Here is a 17,288-nt window from a genome sequence, read left to right as displayed (position 1 = left end):
GACAATTCAATTCAATTCAATTCAACACAATTCAATTTTACACGTCAACTTTTTAAACATTATTAAATCTAGGTAAATGTTGTTATAAATCATTCATATTACAATAGTTATTCGATATTTATAACAAATGATTATTAAATTTATAATATCTAATATCGTCTTATTATTATTTATTAACCATATAATTCAAGCTTTATTTAAATCACAAATAAAAATTCATTAAACGTCACAATTCGATACCTCAGTCTAGGTGCCATCCAATCGTAATTGCTTGCTGTGACAATCGATTTGGGTTAGTCACATCTCTATATACGTCAGTCATAATGTGTCAAAAGACGCAAATAAAAATAATTCCACTATAAAACGAAGAGTTGCATTAAACAAAAGACCAGTTTCGTTACAAAACACTCGTGTGAACAGCGAACACTTTTGTGGCCATTACGACACGTCCGACTTTACGAAAGCCGATTCTAGGCTCATTGTTTTTGGTATTGAAGTTCATCATTTGTATTGCGATTCGCATCGTACAGACCTATCAAGTGTTTCGAAAATCTTCTGTGTTTTGGGCATATGACATTAATGATCACGAGACTGATGCGGCTTCTGTTACGTAATGGTTTTGAGACTAGTTGTCGTTTGTTATAGAAATGCGTCCATTTTGCGAACGGGTATTGAGTAAACATAAAGATTAGCCATATAATGTCATTAAATGCTAAAGTAATTCTGCCTGTCTGTCTGTCACCTTCACTCTTAAACCGCGGCTGAACCCATTGTGATGAGATTTGGCATGGAAATAGTTTGAGGCCCAGGGAAGGATATACGCAAAACTGTGTCAAAATAATAAATTGGAATTGAGAAAAAATACACACATGAGAAATACAATCCTCCTCCTCTTCCTCGCGTTGTCCCGGCATTTTGCCACGGCTCTTGGGAGCCTGGGGTCCGCTTGGCAACTAATCCCAGTAATTGGCGTGGGCACTAGTTTTTACGAAAGCGACTGCCATCTGACCTTACAACCCAGAGGGTAAACTGGGCCCGTATTGGGATTAGTCCGGTTTCCTCACGATGTTTTCCTTCACTGAAAATCGACTGGTAAATATCAAATGATATTTCGTACATAATTTCCGAAAAACTCATTGGTACGAGCCGGGGTTCGAACCCGCGACCTCCGATTGCAAGTCGCACGCTCTTACCGCTAGGCCACCAGCGCTTTTTGAACATTTTGAATATGAGAAATACAATAAGTTAAATATAACTTCATAGATTTCTAAGTCTGCAATAATACTCAAATTATGCACAAATATCTGGGTGACCGAGCTTCGCTCGGAAAACATATAAAAACTCGAAAATGCGCGTTTTCCCAGAGATAAGACCTAGCTAGATCGATTTTTCGCCCCCGAAAACCCCCGTATAGCAAATTTCATCGAAATCGTTAGAGCCGTTTCCGAGATTGCCGAAATATATATATATATATATATAAACAAGAATTGCTCGTTTAAAGGTATTAGATTAGTGTTAAATTATTAATGTTAGATAAATATGTTAAACAACAAACCGACAGATTTTTTTATAGAAACATACGTACCTATATATTAAACACTTGAGTTTTATGGTGTTTGAAGATGTTCTTTCTAAAGGCCGGTCTAAACCAAACTTTGTTTTAACCTTGCTGCTCTTACGATTATAATAAAATAATAAAGACAGTTCATTCACACCATAATCCGCCTAACGAGTCGTCTTAAGGCAAAAAGTCTTAAACGCCGACAAAATACATATAAATTAAGTTCTCTTTGATGAGAAACATGTTAAATCCAAGATTGATGGGAGATGAATTGCATGGTAAAAAAGCTTGATATGCGTCATCAACGCTTAGTTATTAATTCAGTGATAAAATTAAAAGGGCAAAACTCTTCCATGACTTTGGCACTGATTTTATAGGTTGGCCCAAAAAACGTTGACAAATAATGTAAGTTTTTTTGATGTGAAAACTTCTTTAGCAGCGCTGTGCACTTTTTGTGATGGGGAAAAATGTTAAACTCGTAACAGGTGTCACGTGACCGTAAGACGTAAGACGGACACGTGACCTGATCGAAAAACTGTCACTTCAATGTCATTGAGTTTTTTCTTTATTGATTTAAATGCCATCTAGTGAGTTTCGATCTAACTGGTATTAATATAACTCGAGTACTAACAGTGGTGTGCTTAGGGGTTTCAAGTAATTAACGCTAACGCTAGATGGCGTTAACCTCAATTATACATAGTGCATTTTGCAATAGTCATTGAGTTTTCACTTCTGCCGGCACTCCCTGAGTGCAACCCGTTGTTTTTTTTTTGCTTTATACAAAATGGCATTCAAAATTAAAATTACAATCAATAACTTCGGAAAAAACGTAAAAGTATTTTGACAACGTGTTTTTAGGCTATCCTGTAAATTTGGTGCCAAAGCCATGGATGAATCTTGCCCTTTTCATCTTATCAGTCTTATCACTGATGACTACATATGCAAAATGTAGCAATACCGTGTAAAAATACCACTAAAATTACCATTTTTCAATAAGTCGAATATGTCTAGTATGAAACATATTTTCAAATATGGCGGTGGTTCCTTGTGGTCAAGATAAATCGATATGAAAACTGCTATCTATTCTATCTAGATAATTAAGGTGCGTAGGTATGCATTTAGAACTATTAACGAGGTTTTATTTTGTCCACTTTGATACTATTTGGTACTATGTAGTGATCTACATAGTACCAATAAAACAAAGTCGCTTCCCGCTGTTTATCTGTCCTTATATGTATGCTTACTTAGATCTCTAAAACTACGCAACGGATTATGATGCAGTTTTTTAATAGATAGAGTGATTCAAGATTGCAAAGCAAAGCCGTGCAAAGCCGGGGCGGGTCGCTAGTCAAAAATATTTAGGAAAATTGTATAGACGCGGTAGGTATACTAGGTATATCGTTTTCTAAATCTAACATTTCTTACGTCATATATATTTAAAACAGCCAATAAAACAGGAAAGTGAACGCGACGTTTAAGGATGCCTCACACGCTCCGTTTTCACATTTGCTCGAATATAATACATTCGTGCGGGTTCGCTCGTGTGAGCGGAATCCAAATCGGCTTTCTTTTGATACGATCCAAAGTGCCGCAAATGTATTGCATCCCTTTACTATCAATTTTAAATAGCCAAGTCAAAAACGACGTTAGTTGACATGGAATAGAGTTCAAAATGCAATAAACAAGTCATTGATGTTTAAATTTACGGCTAGTAACATTTTTGACACGTTCGAAGTTTCGCCGTTCTGTGAAAAGAATGAAAGTGAACCATTTAAGATAAACACATTAAAGACCTACACAAAAAACCTTACATTCTACAACACAGCAGTATATAAGCTGACGAGGTATTCAAAATAATGCACACATGCTCTTAGGCTGCCTTTCCACTGAAGTGGAGATCACCAGAGATGAGTGGGAATCAAGAAATAGCATTGGTTGTAAAATCCAACTGAGAAGAGATATGGATAGCAAATAACAAACATGATATTGCACAATTTTGGGAACACATTATATAAATTAAACAATGATTATTGGTTAAATTAGGCTTGTCTCCTCTCATCTCCGGCTCAGTAGAAAGCCAGCCTTATTCTCGTACCATAACGTTGTGTTCGGATTATTTTAGACACCTCGAGCGCTTAGCTATTTCTGCTGCTGAATATCATCATTGGCCTTATAGCGTCTATTGCAGACGATTTATGGTGTAAGACATTACACCGCCTGGGACGGAATTAAGGAAACGCAGGGATGCCCAGCACCTGCATTACCCTCTCGGCTTCACTGTCTTAACTTAACCCACAGGAAAGGCGAGCCAATACGTGTGGAGGCAGGTCGGCTGCAGGAATCTGCCGCTTATTTCAGGTTGGACCCTACTCACAGAATATACAATTTCAATTATCATAATATATTAGCTAAGGCTTGTAAAGCGTCCAAAACTATGCTCACGAGTTTCATGACAAATATATAACTAGTAGGTAGTTAAAAGTAGACACAATGCGGCTGTGCTTTTTTTAGTTTGATTCAAAAAAATAGTCATCTGAATAAAAAAATATAATTGAAAAAAAAAACTAATACAGTGAGTAGGTATTTGTTTATCAATAATATTTACTTCCTACATTTCAACTTATTTTAAACCGTCAGAATAATTATCAATTGTCAATGACACTTGTGACCCTTTGGCTTTCGGCGTGTCACGATTATGTCACGGCCTACAGAGTTATCAATACTGTCAAACAAGATATATATTCTGCATAATGTTGTTTTGTTTATAGTAAATATTCGTTAATATGAGTTATGGCAAAAGATAACTGATAAACACTTCAATATTGTTTGCAAATTTGAATTTGTATGATAGACAAGTAAAGTTAATAATAGACAAACAGTAAACAATAAACGTATGTTCACTTCAGTATTAACCTTCCATCTTTGTCAGTCAGATAAATAATCATAGCTTTGTATATACAGAGTGCTTCCTGTAACAGGAGCAATAAATTAAACTAAAAGCTGTACTCCTCAAACTGACCAACATTTGTTCAGCAACTTTTAAAAATTATGAATCCTTTAACCTTTCCCTTTTTCATGCAAAATAAATATTGCCTTCAATGTACGCTGACATCAGTGTTTGACGTTGCTTGTCACGCTTTAAACATAACAAAATTTGCAATACATTGCGTCTTAGAATAAACTTTAAAGTGTAATAAAAATCAAAACATGAGTTATTTTCAAAAGTTGCTGAACAAATGTTGGTCAGTTTGAGGAGTACAGCCTACAGTTTAATTTATTGCTCCTGTTGTAGGAAGCACCCTGTATAAGTCCGTTTGGTCCAAAGTGCCAGGGATGCTGCAAAAAATCTATAAGAGGTCCTTTTTGTCATGTTGGTTACGAAAACCTAAAAAAATCACAGTAACATTTTAACATGGCCTTGGAATGGCACATTTTAGAATGTTTTTTTAGCAATTCAAACAATACTTATAAGAAGTCACAGCGATACGACATCGATCCGTCCGTATCAAAAGTCACGTTTTTGGTTGAAGAAAACTCACTTATGACACTGACGGATCGGTATCGTATCAATTTGTTCGAATTGGGCCGGGCCGTAGGTATATATCGTCCGAAATCGATAACAAGATTAATTTGATCTTGTTTTAAATCAATTCTGAAGCTAACGAACACACAACATTAAAACACACCGATGCCCTTGGTGTATTGGTTGCCTAAATAATTTGTTGTAATTTGTAAGGTGCGGGAAGTCTCCAACGTCAATATGAGAATACATGATATGACTGTCGTTCAGGGTCTTATTTCTATTTAAATTTGTAAGGAACAAAGCACATCAAGGGTTTGACGAAATTATACATACATCTTGAAATATAAAAAAAACAACGGGTTGCACTCCGGGAGTGCCGATAGAAGTGAAAACTCACCTCATTATGTTACCGTCGCCCGGTAACTCGATACATACGTTTAGCGGAGGTATTATATTTATCCATCCGCCATCCGCTCACAATGGCATCCATTCCAATTTCTCAAATATACTTATAGAAAATTTGAAATATGTTCAATAGAGCAAATCAAAAATAATAAAAGTAATTTAGATTTCATAATCTGCTCCCTAACTGGTGATGATCATTCATGATGCTTTCTTAAAAAGAGTTGATTTCAAAGCCCCAGTTTCTTGCATTTAAAGTCCTCCTTATATTCAAATCATCGGTACGTTCACAAAATGTTAATAAGCAATGCCCCATGAGGCCTTAGGTATTTTTTACTGTCATACCGCGTCGAATCAACACTTTGTGCCCCCTACCGATCCGCCATTACGCGAATGTTGACCTCCTGATAAAGTTTAACTGAATATTTACCGTTGGACCTTAATGAAGATGGTGCTCATTCAGTCGCAGAATTGATGACCTCCCCTAGAAGCCGCAAATAGGAAAACTTTGCACATTGTTCCGTACAAACGAGAATTTTCTAGAGATGAATGGTTTAAAATATTTATGCACAGAAAAATAATCATCGGCTTTCAACTGTGAAGAAAGTTCTAATACAGTAGATGGAATAAAATTCGTTTGTACGGGACAGCCCGTAGAATGCTTCAATATGAGACAAAGGGACGACAGACTCATTCTACTCGAATTGGAGGGAAAATTCAAACATCAGGGTCGAGTAGAGGAAACGAGGGGAGGCCTTTGCCTAGCAGTGAAAACTAAATTAGGCTATGAAAAAAAGTGTAATCTCCTATGAGAAACTTTCCCAAATTAAAAGATCCTTTACTTTTTGTTACCTTTTTTAGAACTGTTCGAAGATCTACCAACTTTTTGGTAACTATCTGCGATTTGCTCAGTTATTAAAATGCAAAGCGAACAAGAATATTTGCTTGCGAGTTGCGACATTGCTGGAGCAATTATTCATCGAGTGGAACTAGTGGCCTACTACATCATTTTATAAAGTGTAGCCACCAACTGCCATAACTCACCTTATAGGTCTTATTATTCGAGGTTCCACATTATTAGGTACAATATCCGAAAACTCACAGACACCGTATTAACACTCAATATCAATAAAATCGGGTCATCTTGTGTATCAAAAAAGTGACCCGTTTTTATTGTTATCGAGTGTAGACGTTCTTACACTAAAACACTACGCGATTGCACTATTCACACTACGCTATAATATATTAATTAGAACTTAGAACTAATTTGTTTTTTAATTTGACGCACGCACCGGTCGTTGACGCGGGTTCAACTACCACTGAGATTAAAAACCACGCTCTGATACTTTAATAGTATGATAAGTCAATGCGCGATGTTGTAAGCGCGAGTCAACGTATGCTCTATCCATGGATTAGTGATCTGTGGTCCAGGACTTTGTCGGCAAAACAAAAGGTATCGAATACAGCTTCATTTAAATTTACTTATATCTTATATTCCCTGCAATTTGCGGCTGAGAGCGGCAAGCCTTTTTCGGGGAACCGTCAAAAACTGTTTGTATTGGTTATTACAAGATACATAACGTAAATAACCTGAACCTCAAACACTCCGACTGATTTTTGTATGGTATATTTTATCTAAATTTGAGGCAACATTGTTGCAAATGAGGTAATATAATAAAAAGAGCTTATATGGTGAAACCATTTGTAAAAGAAAACATGGTTTGGTTCAATTCAAGAGCGAGGTTTTCTACCAGCACTAGATATATGCTAAACAGTAAAACCTTGTAAGAGGGTTTTATGAAAAAAATGTAGCATTTACTTTCTGTCGAAAAACTTACGTGTTATTTTAACTCAGAATCACGAGGACTATTGATTAAGTAAAATAAATAAAAAGAGTGTCCCCAATTTTTCATATAAATGTTGGGTGTCAGTTTTGTGACGTTCCATACAAAATGTATGTGAAAATGCGGCACAAAATGTCATTTTTTTGCGGACACTTTTTTTCCCTTTTTAAATTTGTTTTTAAAACATTACAAAAAATTCATTAAGGATCGTTATCAAACACCAGAAAAGAGGTTAAAGATCATTAATTGTTGTAAAATTTATCCGTGTAAAATCTTCACAATTATTGTTTGTAAAAATTTTATCATCGTCGTTGTGTTAACACCTTCAGAAACCGTTAAAAGATAATATTGAGATTTTACTTATTAAAGATTCCATATACGAATTTAACTGCTGTCGCAGCGCGGCGCTGTGTATTAATACTTTTGAATGAATTTTATACTTTTCAGGTAAGAAGGTTAAAAGGCCAATTTTACATACCTATTATAAATAATAATAAATAATAATAAAATATCTTTATTTCGAAGAACAGACTTCATAGTTGTTAGTAACAAACAGTAAAATTAAAACAAATAAATTAAACTTAAAGCTAAGGGTTAGTATTAGTTATAAGTAGGTACATACACATTTAATATTTAATAAGGGCTAGTTGCTACCCCTTTAATTTGCCCAATCCAATAAGCGAGAATTGGGCTATCATATTTGTCAGCAATAACATTCAGAATACTGTTGGGACTGCTTCTCACTCGACCTAGCAGAGATACTATTTTCTTGCGCATGATTGCCGGAAAACCGTCTGTTCTAGCTTCGCAAAACATGCCAGATGCACTACATCTACTAGGTAAGCCCAACAGCATTCTGAATGCATTGTTGTACTGCACTTTTAATGCATTGTAGGCTCGTTTCGTATAGTTAACCCACAGGCCGCTCGAGTAAAAGGATTGGCAATAGGCTCTAAAGAGCGTTACCTTGACATTACTGGAGCATCGAGCAAACCTGCGGGCCAACATATTTCCCCGAACTGCCAATGCCCTGCGTTCTCGTTCAATATCCTGGTCATCCTTGAGATCATCGGTGATAATATGACCAAGATATTTAAACTTGTCCACATATGCCAGAGTCATGCCATTAAGAATAACAGGCTGTGCGTGGTAAAGCTTGATTTTACTTGCCTTAAAAACCATGACTTCACTTTTCTTAGTATTGTATTCGAGACCATGGGATTTAGCAAACGTCTCGCAAACACTCAGCAACCTAGCAAGCGCACCGACAGCCGGCGCCAGCAGCACCATATCATCTGCGTAACTGATGTTATTGGCAGACACGCCATCAATGTAACATCCCGCATGGATACTGCTGAGGCCCGCTATCAGCTCATTCACATAGAGGCTGAACAATTTAGGAGAAGTTATTCCACCCTGCCTTACCCCACACTCCAGTCTGTATTCCCCCGACAGAGTATCAGCCCATCTCACCTGGTTGAGTTGATTGGCATACCAATATTTTAGCAACCCAACACACTCACTCGGCATGCCCGTTTTCCCCAGTTTCTGCCATAGTAAACTGTAATCAACACGATCAAAGGCTTTTGATAGATCGAGGAAACAGGCATACACGGGAGTGTTTCTTGCGGTATAGTACCCGACAGTATGCTTCAGACTTAGTATAGCACTTTCCGTAGACAACCCAAAAGTAGACCAAGAAAAGTCCGCAACGATTTTGATAGCATACACAGTGCAAGTGTTATTTATACATCACATAGAAGTTTGACGTTTAAAATAACACTTTAAAATAACATTGTAGTGCGTGTGCTATCAAAATCGTTGGAGACTTATCTTGGTCTAACTCTACGTACTTGTCCTAAATCGAGAAAATGGGGTATTACTCATTTTGATTATTTTTAGACATCTACTTAGATATTTGCTTCAGTGTTACTGGAAAGTGCTTCTAGTTTAGTAGATTTTATTGATTTTCAAAACTATCCCGCTGTCAAAGTACCCCAGGTGCCCATTTCTCGAATGATATTAGTCTAATATTATCAGTGTGTTGTCATGGCAAACCATACGATTTGACAGTTCGTGGACTAATAATATTAGTCCAATATCGTTCGAGAAATGGGCCCCAGTACGGCTACCATCAGTTTGGCACTGACATAAACGCCGTCGCGAACGTAATTTACTTTCTATAGATCTCGCTCGTACTCGCATATTAGTGCAAACGAGATGTATAGAAAGTAAATTACGTTCCCGATAGCGTAAATGTCAGTTTTGACACTGTCAGTGACTCATGGTACGGGCTCAGTGCACCTTAAAGATAAAAGTAACACATGTAGCAACATAAGTATATGCAGTATATTTGATTTGCGACGTTTTACGATTTGGATAAAATATTTACTTATATCGATATCTTAATACCTATATTATGATAAAATAACACGCATTCTCTTAAAACATACCGTAATAATTGATTTTCACACACCGCAGCCGATTTACCTTCTTTAAATTTACTTAATATTTGCTTATTATTTATGTATTAAAACTTGTACAAATGGTGGACTTAATGCTTTAAGGCATTCTGTGCCATTATTAAATTAAGAGATCCAATCACGTCAAAATAATTGACCCTGTGAACGTATCGAACAATAATTTTATTATGTATATTTTTTGTCACTTTCCAATACTCGATCATAATGAACACATTATTACGTTTCGTACGTGTCCATTTTGTCAATCGCCATATTGAATTGATACGTGCCTTTATGCTAACGCGACGCCGAAAAAAAATGTTTACAGATCATGTTTTTATCACTGTAGTTTTGGTACTTGTATCTTTATAGTCCTCGTAATAATAATAAAGTCTTACTTTAGAGTCTCGACCAACATCTTGAGAGACTCTCGCTAGGTGGTGGGATCAAGGGCCAGATGCAGAAGGCGGTGATCCTGGACACGGCGTGGATAGTCCGCCGGTTCGTCTCTCTGCGGCCCTGACCACCGGTAGCTTGGGCCTTGCCCCGCTTCTGGCGGCACCACGGAAGAAAGAAAGAGCGCGCCTCTTTGTTTTGTGGGCGGCACCCTAGGTTAGGGTTTTTTATAATGTGTTTATATGTATTTTTTATTGTTTTGTAAGTGTTTTTATATTTTACTTTTATATCCATATTATAAATTACCTAACTTAAGAAGAGAAATGAATAAAGAGAATAAATAAACAAGCGTTTTCTGCCAATTAAAGGAAATGAAATTTAGCGTCGGTTGCACCAAACCGTCTGTCACCGTTAAAGCGTCCGCTAAATTTTATTGTACGGGAAGTTTCATAGATCTCTGCTGCTCGGCGTTTATCAGTCTGTTAACTGTGGTTGGTGCAACTGGCCCTTAGTCAACTGTTTCCCCCTATTTTAAAAACGTGGTTAAAATCATTTCAAGGTAGCATTGTCCACTCGTAGATAGTCTGTTAAGGCAAGAAATTTTAATTTTTTTCGGATACAGAATTAAATGCAGTATTTTGGTAGGTAGACTCAAATGCGTTAAGAAAAAAAATTCGACAAAAACATGTTCATTCGTTTTTTTTTTTCATAATATTAACGAAATTTGAGTACCTAAACGGAAATAACTATTAACTAAACTAACAAAAAAATTATCACACTACATCTAATTGCTTCTGTTTTTCCTGGTAGGTAACTAAGATAGGTGGCAAATAATAGCTCCCAAACCTTCGCGCAATTATTTATTCGCAAAAAACAAGGAACTTTATTAAGCTCTTAAACAAACGAATAATTTGTCAGTATTTCGATGAAGAGGCTGTTTATATGGCGTCATTAATCAAGCCTTATCGCGATAAAATAACTATTAAGCTTACCACACGTATAAAGAGTCTGATACACTAAATGCGGTTCAGTAAAAGAAGTTATATAATACAAGTAACTACAACACAAATAAGTAAAAAGATACTTATAAGTTTTTGTCAATTTTAATTTTTTTTATAAAATTTAAGATTTTTAAATTGCTTTTTTTTTTCAACAAGCAAATAATACTCGTCGAGGCAACATCTCCCGTTTCCATCGTCAGATCAGCTCGATAGTACCATAATATTACATTATTATCCAACTTACATTATGTTATTTAAGTATAATAATATGAAGATTCAGCTCCGATCAGCTTTGATCCGAACAAACATAATTACAAACAAACATTGCAAGTTAAATAAAAGCTTGTAATAATAAAGTGCTTCATATATTTTTTGGTAACAAGTATTTATAGTCAGTGTCAAAAATGCCGTTTCTTCAAACAAAAACGTCACTTTTGACATTTGTTTGACACTGACATATCCGATCCATATCGTTTCAATATCTAGAAGCGCTGGTGGCCTAGCGGTAAGAGCGTGCGACTTGCAATCCAGAGGTCGCGGGTTCGAACCCCGGCTCGTACCAATGAGTTTTTCGGAACTTATGTACGAAATATCATTTGATGTTTACCAGTCGCTTTTCGGTGAAGGAAAACATCGTGAGGAAACCGGACTAATCCCAATACGGGCCTAGTTTACCCTCTGGGTTTGGAAGGTCAGATGGCAGTCGCTTTCATAAAACTAGTGCCCACGCCAATTACTGGGATAGTTGCCAAGCGGACCCCAGGCTCCCATGAGCCGTGGCAAAATGCCGGGACAACGCGAGGAAGATGATGATCGTTTCAATATCTAATATTTGACGTATATTAAAATTCGAATATGGCTGTTAGTGTGCTGAAGCCTTTACAAATGAAGACTTTATTAAAAATGGACTCGAAAAAAAAACTTTATTTATAAGAGCGTTTAAATTAGAGACTTTTGGTAGGGATTTATCGGGTGATCAAAATTATCAGAGCAAAAAGTTGATAATAAGATAAAACACAACTGACCGACGGAGCCACTGAGTTCTTAATTATAATCCTTGGGTACAATATAAAGGTATTCTTAGTGTAAGGCCTGAGCGGACGCTCGAAGCGGAGCGTTCGGCGGGGCGTGCAGCGTGGCGTCGGGGTCAGGAGTAATTTGAGCAGCGTGCACTAAGGCCGCTCCTATACGCTTGCATTTGTTTAACATGCACGCCACACGCCCCGCCCCAACTCGAGCGTCCACTGAGGCCTTACACGCGAGCCAGACGTTATCAGTAAGAATTACATTATTATTGACAGTGTTGTACCTAATGATTGGAATGAATCGAAATAATTTCATTTCATTTCATTTCATTTATTCAGTCACAATTTACATTGTATATGAATATAAATTATAATTAAAATTAAAAATTAAAATTAAAAATAAATAAATAATAAAAATAAAACTTAAATAATATCATGCAACTATAACAATTATTTACAAACTTAATAATATTTACAGATATGGTATGTCAGAATAATTATTGAAATATTAAGTCAAGATGTTGTAGGTTTAGTCAATAAAGATTATTATCATTAATAAAGTCCTGGACAGAATAATAGGACTTCCTTAAAAGAAACGCTTTAAGCCTTGCATTAAAAATACAATGATCTACTATAGATTTCAACTCGATCGGTAATTTATTAAATAATTAAATAGCCTGGACACAAGCAGCATGCTTCGGTATATTGAACTTGGCTATAATCTTATTGGGAATGTATTTTCTTCTAGACAAGAGCCTGCTCTCTCTTTCGCTCTGGTTTTCAACCTGATCTAAATGTTTTATTCTTGGAGGATATAATCAAACGGAGACGCCATGTCTGTAATTTTCTGTACAAAACAGTCTGCCGATTTTTGCGGGGGAGGGGAACGTCAAATGTATGCGTAACGTAAAAATAGCCATGTCAGATAAACGTCAGTCCATACATTGTGTATGACCGTTGGCCGCCTATTTTCGACAGAGGGGAAAGCCTGTTAATGGCTACTCCATTTAGTTGTATCCTCCAAGGTTTTATTAGATCAGAGAGCAGGACAAGAATATACAGGGACGGTACTGGCAAGATTTTAAGTTCGGTGAAGTGATCCACGCAAGAATCTCTTTGCGAGATTCTAACTATGGTTTAATATATGGTATATTATACGAATAGCCCTTTTTTGCATCTTGAATGCAGAGTCTGCATTGTATATATAACCATTGCCCCATAGTTTAATGCTGTACCGAAGCTTTGACTCTACTAACGAATGATATACCATCTTCAAGTGTTTTATTGTAAGTTCGTCTCTCAAACTACGGAGCGCATAGCAAGCAGAACTCATCGACATGTTTACATGATGCACTTCGTGTTTCCAGTTTAGTTGTGAGTCTATATGTATACCCAAAAATTTAACCACATCTACTTGATTTATACTGACTCCATTTAACTTAACATCTAAAATATCTGACTGTAATATATTGAATGGGATGAAAAGAAGGAGTACCAATGTTTTATTTTACTTTATAAATCGGTGAAGAAATGCTTAACATTATTAGGTTTTATAAAAAAAACCCTAATAAATAAATAAATAAATATTATAAGACTTTCTTACACAAATTGACTAAGCCCCACGTAAGCTCAAGAAGGCTCGTGTTGTGGGTACTCAGACAACGATATATATAATATATAAATACATAGAAAACAACCATGACAGGAACAGATAACTGTGCTCATCACACAAATAAATGCCCTTACTGGGATTCGAACCCAGGACCGCGGCTTCACAGGCAGGGTCACTACCCACTAGGCCAGACCGGTCGTCAAAATCTAATGCTAGGTCAAAGTTTAATCAATGTGGGAATCAGTGTACTAATTATATCTCGTTCCAAATTATAACGGAAACATACAAAGGCCTGTGTGGTATAATTCGTTCCAAATTATCCTATAAATTTGGATAAAACTTGTAATTAAGATTGCAAAACATGAATCGACAGAGTCACAAATATGTACCAATCAAAAAGCTATTGCATTCGCAAATTCAAACATTAATTACATCGAACACAGTTTTTAAAGCTTAAAAGCCTTAATTATTACATCAAACCTCAACTTTTTGTATTCAAAAATTAAACCTTATCTATAACAATGTACGTCTTAATTTTGAATGGCAATATAACTCTCCGCGGTAGGGTGCATTTTAACTGTACACTGATTAAAAATTGCAACGATTGGTAATTTTTCACAGCTTGAGCTCATTCTGAATGAAGCTTTATTTGAAGGTTGTAAAGTCTATTTTATCTCGTATACAATCGAGAAAGGTTCATTCGGATGATAATTAGCTGAATATTTATTTTAATGCTTTGTACGCATTCTGCGATTGTGTAGATTTGTTTCTGACCACTACCAAAAACCACCCATGTTGACTTTTCAACGGGAACAACATGTTTATATTATTAAGATTAAGGCATCCATGTTTATTTGTGCTATCCCATTTTTGCGGATTGGAGATAATCAGTGTTGTCATAACTATAGGTATTGACAGTGTCTGTAAATATTTAGATATGTCACACGTCACTCTGTTGGACCAAGGTGCTCCTCTGATATATAGGGGCCCATAGGGGCGATCCACACCAGTAGGTACTATAATAATTGACTTACATGGATTGCAAGGAAAATCTAATACCATTAAACGAGTAATTTTTGTATATTTATTTATATATGTCGGCGACGGATGGTCCCGATGGCGGTGGGCGCGTGGGGGTAGTACCTACATGTATTACTTCACAGCCAAAATAGTAGGTATGCTACCAACGCATGAAATAAACATTCAGACTCGTTACCCATACTAGTGCCTACTATATTTTAGCACTAAATAATCAAAACGACCAATCACTATTCCAAAATTATTAGAATCAAAATAAAAAAGATCACATGAAACCGTTCAAATCTTTATTTTACAAAAGTAAGCTTCTAATGGCACATAAGAAATCAAAATAACACTTGGAATAAAACGGTTAAACAACGTGAGAATCTATAAGCTTTCAGAATAATCCTTCAGGTGTAAGCCTTCAGGAACGTAGCGAATTAGGCACGAGCTTGGCTAACGTCCGATCTCTAGCGCGGTCCGATCAAGAAGAACGAAGCCAGTTCCAGCGGCGGAGCCAACCGCTCCCGCCTCCAATTCAAGTTGGTAAACCTGCCTGACCAGTCTACCAACATAACGACAAAAATGCCTGCTCGTGCCTACGTTCACTCAAGATACCCCTCTTGACGTTCCAAAGCCTTCTACCTGTCATCTTAGTTCATCAATACGCCAATAGATGGTGGCGTTACTCTCTACGCAACATTATGATTCCGTTACAAGCAAATAATATGTAGCCAAACATTGCTAATCGACTTTTACAGGCGTCTAACTATGAACTGTAATGCTGCAATACGTCTTTCTGGTGTCTCGCTCCGACATATATATATTTTTTTATATATATTTCGGGGATCTCGGAAACGGCTCTAACGATTTCGATATAATTTGCTATAAGTATGGGGGTTTTGGGGGGCGAAAAAACGGTTTAGATACTTATATCTGTGCAAACGCGCATTTTTGAGTTTTTATATGTTTTCCGAGTAAAGCTCGCTCTCCCAGTCACTCCCAGATAGGTATTTACTTTTTAGTGAGTTTAATTGTAAGCAAAAGTTACTCATACCATACCTCTTTAGCCCAAAAAATCTTGTTCACACGTTTATCTCCACTTACCTGAGAAAAAAAGTATTTTATTAATTATACATACCAGTCAATGACCTCCAAACGCAAAATTTTAAATTAAACCTAATGTACTTAATAGTTACGTAGAGAGCAACACTCTTTGACCTTATTTTATTTGTAATGAAGTTTACGAATTATCAATACCAGTGTGGACGATGGTGTAGTCGCCATCAGATACATCCGAACGGCCAAGGTGGTCAAAAATATCTGAACACGCACTCTAACGCATTGACAATAGAGGCGTGTTCAGATATTTGTGTGCACCTAGGTCGCTCCGATATATCTGATTGCGGCTGTACTCAAACCAACAATTATGTCACAGTCAATGGACTATATTGCATTGCAATAAGGTTTGAAAGCAGTTAAATGCGTGGTTATTATGGTTACGTAATTATGTAAGAGTGTTTAATTATTAAAACTGTACTAATGAGTTCGGCATACGTTAAGTGCTTAGCATGTCACGTTGTGGCCTGCTAATCTTATTTAGCTCTGAGCAGACATCAAGTTAAGTATCATTGTATATTTTATTACAAAACATACACACTTTATAATTAGATTTGCTGAAATCAGAGTAGGCCAGTCAGTTAGATCCAAAAATAGCGTTTTGAGGAATTAATTCCCGGCAAACTAGAAATCGTTTTAATACCTACAGTCTGTTCCATTTGGGCCCCACACATTCCACGACTCCTCTCTTTCCGCACACTATACTTTAATTTGGTCCTAAATGATGCGTGTAATTTCGAGTTTGCTCCGTCCCAGTGGGTGTGCATAAATTTTTGCTCTTTTTGAGCTATAATAATATTAAAAGAAGTCACAGCAAATATGTAACAATTATATAGCATATTATATGTTCATTACATTCTTTTGGTTTCATAAATATAGTAGTTAGTAATTTTTTTAAACATTTTTCAATAAAAAGACACGTCAAGATAGTGTATCTTGTCTAATGCTTAAAAAACGAGCAAAGTTCGCATTTCCACTTACATCATAGAGTAAAAGACGTGGTTACATGCGAAACTTTTAATATTTCGCACATTTTTGTCTACATCTCAATAGGCGTAAGTATTTAAGCCTTCATAGGCAGTTACTACGTTTTAGCAAGTCTCATGAGGTAAAGATACGTAACTGTATTACATTTGCAAACATCTCACCTGTACTTAATACTTTGCATTTTTATATTTTAACGTATAACCGTAAAAGTAGCAATGTAATAACACCTTCCAATTTTATTTTCAAAAGGACGTATCGGACATTTTTCATATATAAATTAAATATTTGTTGTCTTGAGATGTTATCTATTAATTAGTTTGTCGTCTACGGTAAAAA

At 36.2% G+C, this 17,288-nt stretch overlaps 1 protein-coding gene and 1 long non-coding RNA gene across 6 annotated transcripts in view; one reads left to right on the top strand and one right to left on the bottom strand.

Annotated features, from left to right (window-relative positions):
• Positions 1–17,288, top strand: part of LOC134657883 (uncharacterized) — a 485,626-nt gene that overhangs the window by 244,532 nt on the left and 223,806 nt on the right. The window lies entirely within an intron of this gene.
• Positions 1–17,288, bottom strand: part of LOC134657799 (A disintegrin and metalloproteinase with thrombospondin motifs like) — a 231,981-nt gene that overhangs the window by 137,165 nt on the left and 77,528 nt on the right. Inside the window, exon 1 of one of the 5 annotated variants that reach the window (XM_063513355.1) lies at positions 6,531–6,596. The exons of the other annotated variants lie outside the window; for them this stretch is intronic. The gene's annotated coding sequence lies outside the window, so the exon portion shown is untranslated. Of the gene's footprint in view, positions 1–6,530; positions 6,597–17,288 lie in introns of those variants that run through there. 5 annotated transcript variants of the gene reach the window in all.

Source organism: Cydia amplana, chromosome 21 (genome assembly GCF_948474715.1).
Source record: "Cydia amplana chromosome 21, ilCydAmpl1.1, whole genome shotgun sequence".
Taxonomy (NCBI): Eukaryota; Metazoa; Arthropoda; class Insecta; order Lepidoptera; family Tortricidae; genus Cydia; species Cydia amplana.
Note: the sequence above shows the minus strand (reverse complement) of the source record. Positions and strands in the feature narration are given on the sequence as shown.